This window comes from Callospermophilus lateralis, chromosome 2, assembly GCF_048772815.1.
Source record: "Callospermophilus lateralis isolate mCalLat2 chromosome 2, mCalLat2.hap1, whole genome shotgun sequence".
Taxonomy (NCBI): Eukaryota; Metazoa; Chordata; class Mammalia; order Rodentia; family Sciuridae; genus Callospermophilus; species Callospermophilus lateralis.
The window spans coordinates 163008352-163024577 of NC_135306.1; the positions used below are offsets into that span (position 1 = coordinate 163008352).

Genomic DNA, 16226 nt, shown 5'->3' on the forward strand with positions numbered 1-16226 from the left:
CTTTGGATGTAGAAACCATGGTTTCCAGTTTTTCAACTTTGTTCCTGGGCTTAGAGTTTAGGTAGGTCACAGAGAGAAGGCAGCTTAGTAAACTTTTGTAGTTTTCAACTGGGTGCAGTACTTTTGAGTGTCTTTGTGTTACTAACAGCGCCAGGCACTGAAACAAGCTCTGAAGCCCTAAAAAAAAAAAAAAAAAAAAAAAAAAAAAATCCGACATCTGGCCCATCCTTAAAGTTTTAACCGATGTGTGCTATTCACTGTGCCAGGAGCTTTAACTCATTTTACTTCTCACAAATGTTTTTCTTTCTTTCTTTTTTTTTTTTTTTTTTGGTTTGTGGCTTTTAATTGATAGCTAACTCCTAGTGGGGATTGTTTACTACGGAGTAATTCTGATGATCCCTTCATTATTTTAAGAAGTGAATTATATCTCAACATAGTGCGTAGAGTGCACTAACCTTAAGTGTACAGGTCGATTAATCTCTACACATGCACACACCCCAGTAACTACTACCCAGGTTTTTTTTTTTTTTTAAAAGAACTTTTCCAACACCTACTAGATTCCTTCTTGCCCTTTTCCACCAAACAAGTCCCTACTCCTCAGAGATAACCTTTATTCCAACTTTTCTCATCAAGCCTAAATTCTGTACGGCATGATCTTGGAGAAAGTAGTAGGTAGAATGATTTGACCAACAGTACGGTGGGGCTGGGCGACGCTCTCCTTAACTGGGCACCATGCAGATTCAGGGGTCCACAGAGCGAAGGTTTCGCTGTCACGAACCCAAACCCAGATGATAGTTGTCCAAAATATTCCCTCACCCTCAGCACCCACCAAAAAGCACGGCAGACTCCGTGTAAGCAGAGCTAGAGCACGCTACAATGGCTGCCCACAGCCTTCCGCGCCGGCTTCCCCGCGTGCTCTTCGCTTTTCGCGTGGGCACCCCTCCCGCGCCACCAGCAGCCGGGCGTGGCCCTGGGTGCTACCCGCACAGACGCTAGCTGCCAGGGGGCGCTGCCGAGCCTGGGATGTAGGGCGCGCGCCCATTGGCTGAACTTCTCCCCGCCGGCCGGCCGCCGCGGTGCCCACCTCCGGGTCCTCTCGCAGCGCCCCGATTGGCCGTTCGCGTCCCACTGGCGTTTGCTCCCGGCCCCCTCCCGCCCGGATGGAAACCTGGCGGGGGGTGGAGGGCTGAGCCGGGGGAGGAGGGAGTGCAGTAAGGGTGTGCGCGAGAGCCAATCGAGAGCAGACGTGGAAAAGGGGCGCCGCGCCATCCAGTCACATCCCGAGGTGCGGTCGGGGCTCGTGACGCGAGTGCGGGCCGCAGCCAATGGGCGTGCCGCTGTCTGTCCGCTCTTCAGCAGCCGGTCGGGGGCGGTGGAAACGCGAGTGAGGAGAGCGCGGCGGCAGCGGCGGCGCAGCCATCGCGGGATTGCTGGGGGGAGAGCGAGGCCCGAGTGTCTGCGTCTAGGTGAGAAGCAGGGGCACCGCGGGAGGGCCGGGCTGCTGGCTCCTCCCCGCCTGGCCCGGACCGCGGCTGTGGGAGCCCGGACGCTAGCTGGGTCGAGGTGGGGCTGCTGGCCTGTCCCGCCCCCGCCCCCACCCGCGTCCGCCTGGAGCCGGGGCGCCCGCGTCAGCCCGGATGGTCTCTGCAGTGTGGCCCGGCCGCCGCCCTCCCAGGGGCCGGGACCGCCAGGGGGATGTAGGAAAGGGCCTGGTTGGCAGCCGCGGAGCCGGGGGCGCCGCCTGGGGTGGGAGGCCGCGTAGAGATGGCGAAGGTGGGGCGGGTAGTTAACGGGGAAGCGGGCTCGAGTGCTCGAGAGAGCGTGGCGGCAAAAGGAGGCCTGTGATTGAAGGATTTGGGGTCTGGAGAGGAAGAAAGTGATGGGAAGCGGGTGATGCTCAGGAAAGGGTGTCGGGGAGAAAGCGTGGGACTGGGAAGCGTTGTTGGCCTCTTGGAAGAAGGCAGCGACAGGGGTTAGGGGAAATCAGCTGGGAACGAAAGGTTTGGGTTTTGAAGGTTGAGGTCTCTGGACAAATGGGGACACGTGGATCTCGAGTAAGCAATGCATCTTTGAAGCCGGAAGGTGACTGAGCGGGGAGGCTTTAGGTGAGATGTGAATGGAGAATGTTTGACGAGGCGTTATTTGGCCTGTTTGAAAGTACACCGAGAGCAAGAGAGGTAGAATTATGTGAGGTAGCTGAAGGCTGTGAATCTTTTATGAATAGTTGAGCAAGAACAGTCTGGAAAGACGGAAGGAGCCAGGTCCACAGATTCATTCACTGTACACTAGAGACCGAATACCGACGTGTTAACTCACTTTTGAGGTTGATAATCCTTCTTTCTGCCTCCGCACCCTACTTTCCACTCTCATTGACAGTCCAACTAATTGTTTTACTTCAGCAGCGTACAAACTTATCTTCTCCAAAGTAATGGGCACAAATATTGTTTGCTTTTGAATGGACAGCTGTAAGGAGATACTTAATTCTTTACATTAAAAAAAAAAAGTCAAATGTGTTAGTTTAAAGGCAACATCAGAAAATACTCTGGGAATATCTGCCCTAGAGGGGAGTTTCTCAGTTGTATTTTTGGGCATGTGTAATACAGCATTAAAGTGATGCAAGACCTCTTACAGTAATACAGTAATTAATGTGTAAGTACAGCCCGGTTATTTTTACAGGATCATCGTTTTTGAAAATGTAGTGAAATTTGAAGATGTGTTATGCTTTCTGGGAAGTTTCAGCTTGAAAAGTTTTATAGCTAAGTAAGTTCAAAATTCTCTTAAGAAAAGAAAGACATAATTTATGTATATCACTATTACTGCCTTTCTGTTTGAAATTTTGGGGGTGTTTATTTGTGGTGTGAGGACAGAGGTTGGGGCCAGAGAAGAGGTAGTGTGAACAAAGGTGGCCCACTACCACATACATATCCAGTGGATTTATTTATGTATTTATTTAATATATTTTTATTAGTTGTTGATGGATCTTTTATTTCATTTACTTATTCATATGTGGTGCTGATAATCAAACCCAGTGCCTCTCACATGCTAGGCAAGCACTCTACCACTGAGCCCCAACCCCAGCCCTATCCAGTGGATTTAAATGAAAGGAATAATTTTTGTTTGAGGATGGGACAAAGGATCATGAAAGAGTTACAGTGTCAAGGACAAAATCCAAAGAGAGCAGTTGTTGTATGGGGTTTTTTTTGTTTACCAGATCAGGGAAGCATTGTAACTAATGGATCATTCTTTGGGATGCAGAAATAATTTTTGTGGAAGTTATTTTTTGGTAACACTATTATTTATGATCACATTTTACCCTTAGTGTAACACAATACTTAAGTGTTGAGGCCATTTGGAGCAGAGAAGTAATCCTAGTGGTGTGGAGTTAATCAGGGAAGGTTTCTGAAAAATGTGAGTTTTTAGTCATCACTTGAAGTATTAGTTAGGATATGAGTTAATAGAAGACCCAATAATGGCAGTTCAGTTTGGACATAGTATGAGCAACTATGGAAAAGAATCACAAATCAAAAATGTTTTTTAAGGATAATTGAATATTTTGAATGAACATTTAAGGGTGTGGGAATCAAGCCTCTTGTTGCAGCTTAGTTGATAAATGATGGTTCTGTGTGGTGTCTAGGAGATAATTTGAACAGTTGATGGATTAAAGATTGGCAATAAAGGAAAGTGCCCCCAATTTTTTTTTGATAAGCGAATGTAGTGAAAATAAGTTGGATTATTGAGAGGTAAGTTTGATAGTCAATCACATATACTTAGAAACATTTTTGAGTTTTATAGTAGATTATATTGATAGTAAAAACTGCTTGGTTTTGAGCTTTCTAAGTATCATACTTGGATTATCTAAAAATTATAGGTGGGGGAGCCTGAGGTTCAGAGAGATTTAACTTGCCTAAGGTCACACAGCTAATAAATGGCAATGTTAATTGAGCATTGATGCCAGGCACTATACTACGTGCACAAGATTCCTAGTGGACAAGAAAATTCAAGGGTTTGGCTTGAGCCATTTTTTTAAAGAGATTGTTATAGAAAAAGATCCAGTGAAGAAATTAAAAGATTACTTGGAGAGATTTTTGTAGATACCAAGGAATATGCTATTGATAGAAACCCAAGAAAGAAAGAAGTGTTCAGCAACAAAATATCTAACTGAAAGACTTGGAGGAGCAAAGATAAGAAACTACTGAGTTAAATAAGGAAAAAAAGAAAAGTAAATTTAGTCAGGATGAAGGTATTAAAATATGGGCAGGTAATCATGCTTAGTGCCAAATTTAAATATTTGGCATGATCATAGTTCTGATCAAATCCATAGGAAAGATGATGGTAGGTCCCCTTGTATTACTTTAATCTTTTGCTAAAAAGATCTTGAATGGTTTAAAAATGCTTATACTTTGGTGTAGTTCCAAATTTAAAAAAATGATAATGGGGGGGCATAAAAACCATTCAATAGAAATGAGCTAATAGGGAATATGTAGTATGTAGGTCTGAACTTGGAGTGAGAGAAAAGAAGGTCTTATTTCAGTACCTACTCCATATAAGCCACTTTGGTAGGCTGTTCCCATCTTGGAAATAACTGAATTATTGCTGGTGGGAATTGAAACTCTACCTACTAGAAGAAGGCATTTACTTAATTTTAGAGATCGGGTTACCAAAGTACTCCTAGAGGTATGGTCTTGACTTCCTAAACATTTGTTTCTTAGAGGTAAATATATGAATTTAAGGTTAAAAGAAAACAAACCACTCATAGAATTGAACCATCTTAACTGTTTCTTTTGGTATTCATATCCTTCCTTGGTCTCACACATTGATTCTGTAGTTTCTCTCTTGGTGGGTTTGTCTTGGGCCTAGAGTTTCAGTTCAGTAAGGCAGTATGAAAGTACTGAATTTACATTTAACTGATTGACTTAAACAGTTAAAAATTCATCATTGTTTTCCCAATTTGAAGGAAGAAGATAAAATTTCTAAAAAGCTTTTTTTTTTTAACCAAGGAATTATTCCCAAGCAACTAGTAGGATTTGTCTTAGAATCAGTACAGATTGATTAAATGAAGAGGGAGGAGTCTTATAAATCAGTTTAGTGTTTAATTTTATTTGGCCCATGGGGATTATAGGAGAAAACTAAATGTGATTTCTATTTTATTTAGGCGCTGTATTATATTCCTTAAATAAATAACATATAATTCTCAGTTCTTTCATGTGTGTGTCCTATTTCACAGATGAGGAGAAGGAAGTTCAGAGAAGTTGGTAATTCTCCAGAGGTTGGAGAGCTAAGTAGCAGATCTGGGATTCAAACTTTGCTTTGTCTCCAAAACTCTAGCGTGAGACAAATAACAAGAAGGACTTATTTATGTTAGTAACTATAATTGGGGCAGAGAGCCACATAATCATAGGTATTTAATAACTGTTACCCTAGAGAAAATGGGACTTCTTGCTCCAAGTGTTTGTGCCTTGTAGTATTGTCTCAAATGAGAGTGCTATTGATGTGTCTTATAGGATACATTATTTACATTTACTTGCTTTAGAGATGTATGTTTTCACATTCTGATATTTTTCAAAATGAAGATGTATTTTACTTTTGTCTTTATATGAAAATGTTTATTAAATGGTCTTAAAGTCAAATGAGTCTCAAAATTGAGGAAGTATGGTAGATGTCTGTAGTTTGCATTCTTAACCATCTTACCAATTTGTTCATTTTCTACCCAGTCTCCCTTTATTTATCCTATCACATTCTTTTATTTATTTATTTTTTTCCAAAGAGAGAGAGAGAGAGAATTTTTTTTTAATATTTATTTTTTAGTTTTTCGGCGGACACAACATCTTTGTTTGTATGTGGTGCTGAGGATCAAACCCCGGCCGCACGTGTGCCAGACAAGCGCACTACTGCTTGAGCCACATCCCCAGCCCCCTATTACATTCTTTTAAAATATGGTATAATATAAAATTGAAGTATGTAGTAAAATTACATGACAAAATGACTCATTCTCTTTAATAGTGTGCTGTAGAAAAAGTGTTGTGATGTAGATATTTTATATTAGACAGTGAATCAGCAGATTTAAGTTTCAGTCTTGGTTAGCAACTTGCTGTATACTCTAGGCAAGTCACTTCCCCTCTTTGGTCTTTAGTTTCCTCATCCGTTAAATGGAAGACGGGTGGGGAACTTTTAAGCCAACTGTGGTTGAACAAGCATTGTGCCCTCTTTCTAATTAAAAACATGGATGTTTTAGATTTCGTACCTTTTATGAAAACTGTACTGCTTTTACTGTTTTTAAAAATATTTTTATTAGTTGTTGATGAAATTTTTTATTTTATTTATTTATTTGTATGTGGTGCTAAGAATCAAACCCAGTGCTCACACATGCTAGGAAAGCACTCTACCACTAAGCCATAATCCCAATCCCGCTTTTGATGTTTAGCACTGTTGTAGAGCAAGTGCTATGAATCCTCTCTGGCTAGAATGTTTGTGAGTGTGCATATCAACATTCATATATAAGCCCCTTTGAGAAAATGATGTCTCTTTGTGTGCATATTAACCATTTGACAATTTTAAGATTATTTTGAAATATCTACTATAGATCATTTTTACATTCCGTGGAATTCTTAGAAATGTTGGAATTTCATGAGCTATCCTTGTGTTTAGGGAATTCATACCATGATAATTATGAGGTGTTCTGATTGAGAGTAAATTTTGTTTTTTTGGTAGTGAGGATTGAACGCAAGGGCACTTAAACCTCTGAGCCACATCCTCAGCCCTTTTTATTTTTTATTTGGAAAAAGAGTCTCACTGAATTGCTCAGGGCCTCACTAAGTTGCTGAGGTTGGCTTTGAACTTGAGATCCTCCTGCCTCACCTTCCCTACCCGCTGAGATTACAGGCATGTGCCACCACGCCCTGAAAAATATTAAAGTATATTAAGCAATTCTTAAAGTTTAAAATCCTCTCTGAACATTCTCTCAAGGCCCTGTCCTATCTCTTTAGAAAAATGTACATACACACTTAATTTTCTTGTAATTTTAAGGACTTACTAAAACTCCCAAAGCCCATTCAAGTATCCTTCGGGATCTGTAGATCCTGGTTTAATAATTCATTCTTTAATATAAGGGTAGAGAACATACTGTTAAAATTCAACTAAATTATCATGTGTTATGCTCACCTTTTACAAATGATTATTTTTTAATAGGAGTGATAAAATCATGAAGTTTATCATACAATTGTGTAATTTTTAAAAATTAGACTAATTCTGAATTGGATTCTTGTAGGAAAACAAGCTGGTTTAATAAATAAGAAGGAATGATTTTACAAAAGATTTTGGAGTAGGTGTATGGTACTTTATATCATGACACCTATCCATCCTAAATTAACAATAAGTAGAATACATGATACAAAAGTGAACAATGACTGGGTGTGGTGATGGATACTTGTAATCCCAGTTACTCAGGAGGCTGAGGTAGGAGGCTTACAAGTTCCAGGTCTACCAGGGCAATTTATCAAGATTCTGTCTCAAGATAAAGTTGAAAAGAACTGGGAATGTACTTCAATAGTAGAGTACCACTGGATTTAATCTCCAGCATGTGGGGGCAATAAGTACATCACCACCCCCGCTTCCCTGCTCCCAGAGATAACTGGGTTCAATCCTCAGCACCACATAAAAATAAATAAATAAAAGTTTTTAAAAAAGTAATTAAAAAAAAGCTCAATAAAAAGCAAGAATAATGATAATTGAAAACTATGATCAAGTTAGGACAACTTAACTGATAGTATTTCACCTTTAAGCATTTAAGATCATTTGGAGGGAAAGTTTTGTTAAAAAACTTTGAAGTTCACATCTATGTTGAAATAACTCCTAGAAGTAATGCACAGGTTTTGATTTATAAAGGATTGATTCTCCATCCAGCCCTGAAACCATAAACATTCATCAGCCACTTAGTTTGAAAGAAAGTCTTAAATCTCTTGAAAATACATGATTTAAAAAGCTTCACTGTATTTAAAATATAATCATATTTATTAGCATGAGGAGAATCCTTAAGAGATAGGAACCAGATGAAGTAGTTGGTAATAGAACATTTGTATAAGTGTTTGAGGATGGTAAATATTAGGTGCAGTGTTTTAAAGTGATAACCTTTGTGACTTGTTGGAGTTAATAATTCCCTAAATATGGGGCTCAGGTTATAGCTCAGCAGTGGATCGCTTTCCTCGCACTTGTGAGGTACTGTTCAATCCTCAGCACTAGGAAGGAAGGAAGAAAGAAATTGTGTTCATCTTTTGTGTGTGTGTGTGTGTGTGTGAGAGAGAGAGTTACTGGGTTCAATCCTCGGAGGGAGGGAGGAAGAAAGGAAGGAAGGAATTGTGTCCATCTTTTTTTTTTGGTGTTGGGGATCAAACCCAGGGCTTTCTGCATGCAAGGTGTAAGCACTCTACCAACTGAGCTATAGCCCTAGCCCTTGTGTCCATCTTGAAAAAAAATCTTAAGAAATAATTATTCCCTAAATAACTAATGTCTAACTAGCAAATAACTTATTCTAATCATAGTAGTAAAATGTAGACTGTGAGGGCCAGAAGATGATTTAACAATCATTGATCTGGCTGCCTCTTCAGTGTATTCAAGGAGTGATCAGAGAGGTGAATTGACTTGCCCAGGGTCACTTGGTTATAGTAATCTTAACGATGTCGTTATTCATTATTCTAACAGATTGTTGCTATGTCTTTTGTGCTTATTTATTTTCATTATCTTTTCATTCTGGATCTCAGTATCCAGAGAAAGAAATGTCTTTAACACAGGGTTTTTAGCACTGTAAGTTTGATAATTGACTTAAGAATTCTGAATTCTTATTGTCTGTTTATACTTTGCAATATATATTTTCACCCTATCTTTAGTATAATGGATACAGGGGTTTATTAGGATAAATCTTAATTCAGTTCCACAGCTAAAAACACTGAAAAATCCAGAAAGTCATTACACACTTCCCTCATGGTTTTTATACTTTTCTGAGCTGATCCCTAACATTTAGTTGCAATCTATGTCTATGAAAGTGGCAATATTTTAAAGCTAAACTAAGAAAAGATTTTCTGAAGAGTGCTTGTTAATGGGGATTTATTAAGATATCCTTGTAGCACTTCCTTCTCACTCAAAACTAGAGACTGGAGAGATCATTGACATCCAAGTTCAAACACTTCTTATACTCCTCAGTTCTACCACATTTGGTTGGTGTTGCCAAGGAGAAGGCCTTGCCCCCTCATTAGTGATCATAGCCAGAGTGAGGACCCTTAAAACAGTGACTTTCAAGCTTTTTTAATCCCGGCCCTTTAGCTGGGTCATCTTTTAGTTGAGCAATTTCCACTTTTTTAGTGGGATAATAGCAGTTATCCAGGTACAGGTAGTTTGGGGAGACATTTTCACCAGTTAGGGATATGGATAGTTCCTAATTGAATCACAAAAAAGTTTAGACCAGTGAGAAACTTACTGATGGAATTGTATAGTTTATTCTTTATAGAGATTTAATAAAACAGCTAAAACTAACTTGGTAATGATGGAGTGAAACTTATGGTAATTTTTAATTAAAAAAGCAAGAATAGGGGCTGGGATTGTGGCTCAATGGTAAAGCACTTGCTTAGCACATGTGAGGGACTGGGTTCAATCCTCAGCACCACATAAAAATAAATAAAGGTTAAAAAAAGAGTAATCAGCAAAATCTCAATAAAAAGCAAGAATAATGATAATATGAAACCATGATCAAGCAAGGACAACTTAACTGATAGCATTATCTCTTAAATCATAGAATTACAGCTTTGAGTGTGAATATGTGGTAGACATACTAGTCTTTCTTAGTTGTAGTAACTAGACTTATAGTTGAGAACAAATTGAAGTCTTTGGTACATTCTAATATGTTAATTTTTGCAATTCTTGATAACTGTCTTGATATTTTATTTATAAATAGCCTTATGGATCAAAGGAATATCATAATTTCTATTGAGAAGTCTGGCCCATTTTTTAGAAAGTCATTACCTTAGAAGGCCTAGATATGGTGATCCTAATACATGAGTATCGTTTCCTCTTCTGTACTGGGACATTTGTGAAGGGCAGAGTTTAGAGTTCCTAGGTCTCTTTCATGGGGACATTTTGTAGTTTTTGATATGCTAATGTACTTTGCTAATCTGGTTGGGTATAAAGTATAGGATTTCCTGGCCCCATTTACCACAGATACTGCCTTGGAGGATTGAAACCTTCTTTCATGTTCAGCCTTGAAAACAGATTCTAAGATAGAGTAAGAAAATGGCATGTGAGAAATAGAAAGAAAATATAATATACATATGAGGAAGTGGCTTCAGAGCAACTTTTCTGCTTGTAAGGGTTGCAAGTCATTTGTTATAATCAGACTGAATCTTTTTTGTTTTTGTTGTTATGCTGGGGATAGAACCCAGGGCCTGGCACATGCTAGGCAAGCCCTCTACCACTGAACTGTCCCCTTAAACCCTCAGTCTGTGTCTCAACTGCTTCTGTAATCAGCAAAATACCCATTTCTACCACCTTATTTTAAAAAGCATTAATATCCATAAATAGTATTTGATTTATTTTAATTAGATGCACATGATACATAATTAGTAAATTACTAGAATCAGTTTTGGGGTAAACCTTTTTTGTAGTCTGCATGTAGCATTCAGAGTAAACATGGTACATTTTTCTGTAACGTCAGTTTTACTCAGTAATTTGAAATATTTTTATATTAATCCTCAGGTATATTATAGACACAGCACAACTTTTATGAATTTTTAAGCCAAACAGAATATTTCAGTTTCTTCTGTGGTGGCCAAATTTGAAAAGCCCTATTTTAAAAATATTAGTGTATCATGTGTTTTATTTCTTTGAGACTGAAAATGCTAGGATAAAAACTTGTCTTTGTGAAAACATTTTTATTAAGGTAAAGAGTGAATAAAGGATAATAGTTTACTAAAAAAGAATCATATGTGACTTACGGCAAATACCTGTTTAATGATTATCTTCCTCCTAGAATGCAGTTAAATACATGTTTTTCCAAACAATGAAATCAGATACTTCCTCCTGCCCACAGTCTCAATAACTAATTGCTAGAACTATTTACATTTTTTAAATTTTGATATTTCTATTTATTGTTTCATATTGCAAACTATGTATAAAGAAGAACAGAGCCTTTCTTTTAACAGGCTTTACAGTAGGGAAATTTCCTAATGGTACAGGCCTTGAGCTTAGAACCAAGAAACAATATTACTGACAAGTTTTAAGTTTTCTGGTCAACAGGTAATTTTAATGCCATAGAATTGACATTTCCTCTCGGTAGTAGAATTTGACTTTTTAAGAAGTCTTTGTGTTTGATTTTTACATCACTCTTGTGTTGATTTTCTTCAATGTCTAGAAATTTTCAGCATAAAATAAAATCCTAGAAGCATTTTAGATCTTGTGAAAATGCCATGATTAAGTAGCAACATCTGTATATAAAAAGTTGTTTAATGACCTAAGCACTAATAAACCTATTGCAATTTCTTACTTCCAAAAAAAATACCTTACACATTGGGAAAAATAGGACACAGAGTTAAATATTGCTATATCAAGGCCTTTGTAGGCAAACAGAGTAGCCATTATATTTACTTCAATGGATGCTTACAACAGAGTTGGACACTAGCATCTTTTATTGAAAAAAGAAATGTTAACAAAGATGTTAGAGCTGTTCTTTTGTTTGTGGAAAAATGCCCGATAAGCCTTAATTTTTGAAAAAGGACTCACTATTCTTAGTAGTAGCTTGACTAAAATAAAAAGTTTATATACTTTGAGTTTATACTTTGGATTTTATTTGTTGCATATATAACTTATTTTCAGTTGAAGTTTTCATTTATGTTGAGTCTTAAAACACTAAAGATTCCATTCATAATGTATATATGTTTCAAAACATCATATTGTATATGATATATATAATTTTATTTGTCATTAAAGAAAAAGATTCTAGAGTAACCAAGATATAGTAGAAAAATACTGACTAGGCCATCTAGACCATTTGTTCTCACTATGCTTTCAGATGGGAGTTATAGAAAATCTTCAAGTACATACTTACCTAGAGGCTTCTTCATAGTATAACTAAAATGAATTTTCTTGCTTTTGGATAGAAGCATATCACCTTCAAGTGGTAACTAATGATTAAAGTTCACAGTTAATCAAACGTGGGAAAGTGAAATTATTATTCAATAAATGAGATTATTTGGTAGACACAGTATTTGAAAGTAGGAGGTCCATGAACCATATTTTTAAAAGTTTTGATTGGCTAAAAATATATGTTGAAGGGGGGCTGGGGTTGTAGCTCAGTGGTAGAGCACTTGCTTAGCATGCGTGAGGCACTGGGTTTCATCCCTGGCACCACATAAAAATGAAACAAATAAAGGTATGTGTCCATATAAAGGTATGTGTCCATCTACAACATATATATATATATATATATATATATATATATATATATATATATATACACATATATATACACACACACACACACACATACATACATACACACATACATAAACACACACACACACACATACATATATGTATGTTGAGGAATAACTCTTTGTTGTATCCTAGTATTATCTGTTACATATAAATAAAAGAAGCCATAGTTTGAACTGAAGTCCTATACTAGGCCCTAACATACCAGGCTAAAAATCAAAATGGAATCACTCATGTAAAACTTTCACATCACCAAACTGAAACTAAGCTATTTGTCTGACTTTCTGAGAAATCAGAAATAGAGCAGTAGCAGCAAATTTTCCAAATAGGCTAGTTTCAATTGGTATGATAGTAAAGTTCCCTCTGCCTTAATTTGTAATAGAAAAAAAGGTAACCTGAAGTACCTGATGTTAACCAATCAGTAATTAGTAGTCTGTTTACCTGTTGTCACTTAACAAGGAAAATAACTTCAAAATGATCAATCTTATTTTCTGTTTTTGTTTATTTCTGCTTTCTTTAGCTTTTTTTCTGTTCAACATCTGCTTAGCTCATTCTGTTTTATAGAATAAAGTGTTGTTTCATTGTAGAATAGAAAATAAAACCAACTAAGATTGTTAAACTAGGGACTAGGGTTGTGGCTCAGTGGTAGAGCGTTCACCTAGCACATGCGAGGCACAGGGTTCGATCCTCAGTACCAAATAAAAATAAATAAATAAAATAAGGTATTGTGTTTAACTACAACTAAAAAAAAAATTAAAAATAGATTGTTAAACTAAATTTTTGCAATTTTGTCCTTGACATATCTGGCTACTGAGGAAAGGTCCCTGAGACTGCTGATTATTCTCCAGACCTCTGGAAGAATGCAGGAGAGGTACTGCTGACAGTCTCCTGTCTTCTTCATGGAGCCATGAGGGTTATAAGTCCCTTTTGCATCGAGTTCACAATCTTTTGGTTTTGGGGGTGCCAGCATTAAATTGCATTGTGGGAGAGCATATGACTATGGTGACTATGGGGTATTGCATTGTGGCATAGGAGTCACTGGCAAAAGCTGCGTGGTGTCCAACCTACCCACGGTCCGCCCCTGCCCCCAACACTGGGGATCTGACCCAGGGCCTCAGTACATATTAGGCAAGGGCTTTACCACTAAGCTACATCCCCAACCCCAAATGTGCTGTTTTAAAGGTAGATGACAGTGATAGCAGTCCTACATTGAGTGTGAATACTGGTTCCAGAATTCAAAGGTATTAGAGTTCTATCCTCTACATTTCTATTTTTTACACACTGAACTGCAAAAAAACCAAACCAAAACAAACAAACAAAAAACATGACTAAACTAGTCTCAGCCAGGACTACAATTTGTGGGTATAATTCTAGTGTTTAAAACTATTAGGGTGCTTGCATGTCCTGATGGGCTTTATTTACATTTCCTTGAATTTGAGCTGTTTCTGCACCATCTGTATAGTCAACAGCATGTGATGGAAGTTATACTGTGACTTCCTGGGCTAGGCCGGAAAAGGTTAGAGATTTCTATCTAGCTCACTAGGGTCTTTAAGCCATTAGCAGTTTTGTATGCAGTCTGACTAGCCTGAAATTATAATTCTTTATTAGGAAACCCAAACTGCCTCATTGGGAAATGTGAAGAGGCTGGAGTGTTAGTGGACCCCTTTCCAAATTCTTTTTTTTTTTTTTTTTAATTTTTTTTAGTTGTCAGTGGACCTTTATTTATTTATATGCGGTGCTGAGAATCAAAACCAGTGCCTCACACATGCTAGGCAAGCGCTCTGCCACTGAGCCACAACCCTAGCTCCTTTTTCCAAATCCCTGATCGGCAAAAATTGTTAGAGACTTAAATGACTGTGTTGTTGTAGGACAGTTTTAGAATGATTTTTATTATATAGTAATAATTAGAATACTAATATTCCTGAAACTGCTACCATATACCGAAATTTGACAAGGAACAGAAAGATACAATGGGTGCAGGTCTGTAGATTTCAGTGATTTGTTCTGCAATCTGAACATTTGCCTTCTTTTGATCTTTTTTCTTTGGCATGTGAAACTTTTCTATCTTTCCTATACCCTTCTTGAAAAAGCCATTCCGTCCATAAGTGTTGAATCGAGTATATTTTTGTAATTGTAGCTTTCTTCATGTGTATTGGATTGGATCCATAATGTATTATGACATGTAAGCAAATGCACCATCTTTTTGAAGGCCTTTTGGACTATACTTTATTGTAGTTACTGTGATATTTGTCCTCCTCTTAGTTTTCCTAGGGCTGCCATACATTTTCATAAACTTGGCTCCTTAAGACAACAGAAATTTATTGTCTCAAGGTTCTGAAGGCCATAGGTAGGAAATCAAGATGTCAGCAGGGCTGTGCTGCCTCTAATCTTATAGGGAAACTAAACCAGTAGGGAAATTCTTCCTTGCCTCTTTGGCATTCTTTACTGGCCATCTTTGTTCCCTGCAGCTCCAGTCTTTGCCAATGTTCTCACATGCTATTCTCCTTGTTTGATTGTGTCCTTACTTGTGAGACCCTCTTTATAGATCAAAGTAGTGAAATCTTACACATTGTATTTTTAGACCATACTGCTTTTCCATTGATGTTTTCTAATTTATATTTTATTTTTTTCTGAAAGTTTGTGGAATACTGTTTAAAAAAGGAATTGGCGGGGTTGGAGTTGTGGTTCAGTGGTAGAGTGCTTGCCTGGCATGTGTGAGGCCCTGGGTTCGATTCTCAGCACCACATTTAAATAAATGAATGAAATAAAGATCCATCAACATCTTAGAAAAAAAAAAAAAGGAATTGGCAAGGGCTGGGGTTGTGGCTCAATGGTAGAGCGCTTGCCAGGCATATGCGAGGCACTGGGTTTAATCCTCAGCACCACATTAAAAATAAATAAATTAAACAAACGTACTGTGTCTGTCTACAACTAAAATATATATATATATAAAATAAAGGAATTGGCAAACTTTTTTTCCATTTTATTGGAACATGGCCATGTGCATTTACTTATTGTCTGTGGCTACAATGATAAACTAATAAATATTAGTCCATTTTTATTTACCACAATGACATACCTGAGGCTGGGTCACTTTATTAAAGAAGAAGAAGAAGAAGAAGAAGAAGAAGATGTAATAGTTTATTTAGCTTATAGATCTGGAGATTCAAGGGGCTGCTTCTGGTGATGGCCTCCTTAAGTCTTAAGGCAGTGCAGGGCATCACATGGCAATGAGGTAGTGTGTGTGTGTCCGTATCTATATCCTCTCTTTCCTTGCAAAGCCTCCAGTATTCAGTCATGGGAGTTCTACCCTGATGCTCTAATCCTTATCACTTTATTAGGTTTCCACCCTCTTAATAACTCACAATGAGGATTAAACTCCAGCATGAGCTTTGGTGGGGACAAACCATTTTCAAACCAATAGCAGCTGCTTTTGTGCTATAGTAGCAGAGTCAAGAAGTTGCTACTGAGTAATGGCCCACAAAACTGAAAATATGTACTACTTGGCCCTTTACAGAAACTTTTGCCAACTCCTGGTTTATAATGTTTTACAGTTAATTCTCTTATTTTTTTTTCACATTTTAATTTTCCATTTTAAATATCTGATTTTTTTCTTTTACATATGTCATAAATCTAAGGCAGTATTAAAAGATAATTTAGTTTAATATTTCTATTTGCATTTGAATTTTCTGCAGTATTCCTGCCAAATGGTTTTCCAGCTGCGAAGAAGAAGAGAATGAGATAAACAGAATTGA

The 16226-nt window shown here is 37.7% G+C and overlaps 1 protein-coding gene across 1 annotated transcript in view; it reads left to right on the forward strand.

Annotated features, from left to right (window-relative positions):
- Nucleotides 1–1375: 1375 nt before the first annotated feature.
- Nucleotides 1376–16226, forward strand: part of Far1 (fatty acyl-CoA reductase 1) — a 60304-nt gene continuing 45453 nt past the window's right edge. The window contains exon 1 of the mRNA XM_076846917.1: nt 1376–1466. The gene's annotated coding sequence lies outside the window, so the exon portion shown is untranslated. The remainder of the gene's footprint in view (nt 1467–16226) is intronic.